This window comes from Fukomys damarensis, unplaced genomic scaffold (assembly GCF_012274545.1).
Source record: "Fukomys damarensis isolate Sample0158 unplaced genomic scaffold, DMR_v1.0_HiC HiC_scaffold_12, whole genome shotgun sequence".
NCBI classification, from domain to species: Eukaryota; Metazoa; Chordata; class Mammalia; order Rodentia; family Bathyergidae; genus Fukomys; species Fukomys damarensis.
This window is the reverse complement of record NW_022900924.1, coordinates 6,165,305-6,169,952: the sequence shown is the minus strand read 5'-3', so window position 1 is coordinate 6,169,952 and position 4,648 is coordinate 6,165,305. Positions and strand designations below refer to the sequence as shown.

The 4,648-nt window shown below is 44.3% G+C and overlaps 1 long non-coding RNA gene across 1 annotated transcript; it reads right to left on the bottom strand.

Moving 5' to 3' along the window:
- Window positions 1-2,768: 2,768 nt before the first annotated feature.
- Window positions 2,769-4,405, bottom strand: LOC104848109. The gene is made up of 2 exons (XR_776316.1): window positions 4,235-4,405; window positions 2,769-3,066 (listed from the first exon to the last, which is right to left on the bottom strand). It is a non-coding gene; the product is annotated as an uncharacterized LOC104848109 (long non-coding RNA).
- Window positions 4,406-4,648: the final 243 nt, after the last annotated feature.

The window sequence follows — 4,648 nt, the reverse complement described above, 5'->3', positions numbered from 1 at the left end:
ATATTTTCTTTTTTCTTTTTTTAAGCCAGGGATTGGCAGCAGCACCACTGAGCTAAATCCCTGGCCTAGAATATTATCTACTTTGAATACTTGCCCCCTTAAACTTTACACCAAGGCAACAGACTTAACTCGTCTTTACCTAAGTCACAGCTATGATTTGAAGAACTGATCATAGCATATCCTTAGGTCTTTGAAGTTTGTTCTTTTACTGGTGATATTTGCATTTTAAATCTGGGCCAAGCATTATTTTTCTTGGTGTATTTGTTGAGCTGTCTTTAAATCTTGGTCAATAATACTAATGAACAATAGTCATGAGATAGAAAAGAAAGGAGGGCTGGCGTTTCCCATTTCCCTCTGACAGAATAGGGCAGCCTCCTCCCCCTTGAACCCCTCTTGTCTGCTCAGGAATCACTTGGGTTCTAGCCCCAGGTCTTCCCAGCACCTGTTGGGTACTTAAAAGGTCACATCCCAAGATGCAATGACTGTAGCTAAAACTTGGCTAACAGCAGAGAAGACGCTCTCTGGCTCCTGCCACCCCAGGTACTGCTGCTGTCTCTCTCAAGGAGTAGCAGAAGGCTAACAGAGCAAAGACTGGGGAGGGACTGGAGCTCATGTTAATATCCCTTAAATCCCTAAATTCCAATAGTTTCTGATTGACACAGCCAAGTTTCCTAAAGACTTTTCAAATGCATTAAGCACTCATTTTCACAGAGGAACCCCCAGCCGCTTCAGGACCTGCCTGTCTTAGCTTCAGGAGGCTTTTGAAACTCAGATTCCAGATGATTCTGTCCAGATGACTCTATCCCCTCTGGCATTACTTTGAAATTTCTCAAGTGGGTCCAGAAAGTGTACAAAAGTAGATGTGCAGGCTGTTGGTGCTCTATATAAGCAGTACTCCCTAAGGCATGGTTCTCCTGGAATCCGGACCCTGCTGTGTTGTGAGTCCAGATAAAGCCCTACTTGCTCAGGTGATGCTGTGGCTTGGTTTGGTTCATGTTGCCTTGTGAACAAATATTTCCTTGTTTTGTTCAAAGGGTACCTAAAATCTGTCAGAATTGGTGTTGAGTAATTGGTGCCCTATGTAAGCTAGGTGTATGCGTTCTGGGAATTAGCTTTGAAATTCTGAAACTTCAGCGTCTGTGCCTTTTTCATTGAGAGACATCTTCTGTCTCTCAGTTAAGAACTTGCAGCCTTTCAAAAGGTTCTCCCCTAATGTGCCTATTTGCTAAGTGGAATGTGATCAGCCTCATAGTTATGCCTTCTGGGGAACTGACCTTCTGGGAGAATTGAAATAAATTGCTGTAAGAAGAAATTCCCAGAGGATTTGAAACTAACCAGGAATTGAATCTTGGGACCTGTTGGTTTGTTGGCTTTGAAGGGCATTTTTCTTTGCCTATTGGAAATAGATTTTCTGTTGGCCCTGGGTCTGAACTCCTCACATTTCTTTGTGTTTAACTCTTGCTGCTCTCTACTCTGTGTTGGTACAACTGTTGCGTCTATGCCGATGATTTGTATCTGTAGCTTTTCGGATTATTTCTTGTCTGGGAAAATATTGATCCTATGGTTTATTTGGGGAGCTATTCTTTGGATTCAGTCTTTTATTGTCATTCCTAAAGGCATTGAAGGGAAAGTCTTTTCTCTTTGTATTTGATTACTATAGTTCTCTTATCACAGACAGTGGCCAAAGAGAGGTAGCAAGCTTAGCAAGTCTAGGGTCTCTTTTAATGTTCAACTTTGCAACCCTCCTTTCTGATAAAAGTCCTACCACCATAATCTGGCCATTCCAATGGACTCATTGTTAGGATACCTTTTAGCTAAGTGGGGACAAGTTTAAGAAAAAATGTTTAAAGAAAGCGTGGTAATTCTCTTTTGTAATATAATCTGGCTTCATTTTAAACTGTGGGATCAAGAACAATAGTCAGAAATGGGTCTCTGAATTATAACACCATTCTCCAGGTAGATTTATTCTTAAAAGGGGAAAAAGTGGTGAGAAATCCCCTAGTTAGCTCTCATGAAGCTATACCAAGTCCCTAGATTTGGGAACTCCCGTTAGGTTTGTGCGGCTGTGGTCTCTAAATCCCCTAAGGCCACAGAACCTGCCTCCAACTGGCACCCCACTGGTGGGTATACACACTTCCTCTACAGCACTCCATGCGTGGCCCTTCGGTTTCCTCGGTGATCGGAGTGCTCCTCCCTCATCACCTCTTCCTCACTCTTTGCCTCTAGCCCTTTGGTAGTCACCTGTCCTGCCAGTCTCATCTCCAATTGGATCAAGACCAGGCAGCGAACACCCCACCTTGCTCAGGAGATTCTGCTCCCATTTCAGGAGGTGTCACGCAGGGATGATGAAATTATCAAAGTACACGTTCCTTTTTCAGTGACAGACGCAGCTCAGTGTAAAGGAAGATCTGATCGTTTTTCAGAGAATCCTGATAGATTCAAAGATGCATTCGTTAATCTCGTGCTGTACCTGGGCGGGTTGGGGACCAGCAGTGTTTCCCAGATTCTTATTGTCCTATTCAGTGAATTGGTCAGGACAAGCGGTAGATGTGAAAGGTTACTGTTTATTTTAGGGCAGAAACAAAAAAAAAAAAAAAAAAAAAAAAAAAAAAAAAAGGTGTGTGTGTGTGTGTGGGAGAAAGAATTGCAGAAGAAGCTCTCAAGGAGAAAAGGGTGCTTTGAAGGGAAAAGAGACAATACATCCTGTGAGCAGAAGGAACCACTGGAAGAACAAGAGGGCAGTGGCATGAGGTCAGTTACTGCTGTCCTTTTATAGCCTGTTTGATAGTTGATCCAGGTGATCCCACTCGATTGCATGCTAGAAGATTGGACTCAGTTGCTAGGCTTGGCTTGTTCTCAGGTCAGAAGACTGATGTCGGGGCCGGGTTCAGCTCGCTGTCATGTTAGAAGATTGGTACTGGTGCAAGGCTCAGCTTGACCTCTTGTCGTGCTCAGGAGCTGCTGTTCCACATCTGTACTTAACAAGTCTTTTCAGTTGACCGCTTGTGCCCAACTGCTCCAGCTGTGCTGCCACGCCCTGGTCTGCTACCGCAAGCCTCTTTTGTCCTTAAATGGAGGGATGTGATTGTAGCATTAACTCACTGTTGCACTCCTGATCAGAAGTAGCTTATTCTGAAGCAATCGATGGACTGTGAGCTAATTCTCTGGATCATAGCATCCAGAAACCCAGGGAGGACACAGTGCACTCAACAGACCCCCGAAACCCTAAAAACTCTGTTCATAGGGCAGGGGTGGAGCAACTTGTAACTTGTATCCCAGAAGGGATGAAGAGAAGTCTAGGTAAGTCTGTCAACCATGACAGGGTCAAAGAGGTAATAAAGGAGAGGGAGAATTCCATGGTGTTTTATAAAACCACTTGTCAGAAGCCTTTCAGAAGTATACTAATACCAATCTACACTTGGTAGACAGAAGCATCCCAAATGCTATACATTGTATGGTGCAAGCTATAAGGAATCACTTCTGATTGTTTCAAAGCCTGGGGCGCCTGAGGACCCTTACGGACTAGACCCCATCTAGTACATGTGCACAACAGGACTCACTTTATGTAAGCATGACTTGGCACATCACAGATGCCTTTCCCTGTTTTAGAAGGACATGATGATGTAAGGCTGTGTAGTGGCCTATATAAAGGTCAGGGAATAAAGGCATTTGCTCTTAGTTTTGCTGCAGATGTTGGCTCCACATGCTTTCTTTACCCTGGGGACCTCATCTGTGAAAACATCTTTTCCACCCCCGACCCTGACATAGGCTGCCCCAGATATTAGGAGAAAATTTCCAAGGCTTGAGATAGGACCTCAGATCTCACTGTTGACATTGGTAGAGGAAGCCTGCAGGATCTATAATAACAGAGATGAGCAGAAGAGGCTCACAGGATAAGATATTGGAGAAAAGGTGAAATCTTTGGCTGCATGAATTCCACTGCAACCACAGGGTAACTCACAAATTTACTCCACTAGAATAAAAAGGGTGGAGTAGAAAGCAGTGTATCTATTATTCAAAGGAAGCACATTCCAGTGAACTTGGGGAGGGCCAGTTGAGAAATGGCTCATTTTGGGCTGAGATTGGACAGGCTTTTCTGGGAAGGAGAGTCAACATTTAGACTGAGGAGGCCCAAAGACCCTGCGGGCTCCACTGCAACGGAAGAAGTCAGGCATCATCATACCAGTGCAGCCTTGGGTAACCATTTGTGTGGCAGACAAGAATATCAATTTACTTTGGGAGACTGTTGCAAAAACTTCGTCTGGGACTGTCTTGTGCTTTTGGCTTGTGTAGTACGGGTCACCAGGTTCTGTGTTCCTTACTTTGGGCTCCCTTGCTTGAGCTCTGGCAGGCATATTAGTTGGAATGGTATGTGGACATGGAGCATCTCACTGCAAGAAGCAAAGAGAACATCCCAGCTTTCTATGAATAGTGCCAAATTGCACCTGGGTGTGGCAGTACACACCTGTAATCCCATTACTTTGAGAGGCTAAGGCAGGAGGATCTCAAGTTTGAGTCCAGCCTGGGTAATTCAGTAACCTACTGAGACCTGTTAAAGAAAAACAAAACAAAACAAAGTGGGCCAGGAATGTCATCAGTGCAATGTCCCGTTCAACCTCCAGTACCAAAACGAACAGAACCAAATAAC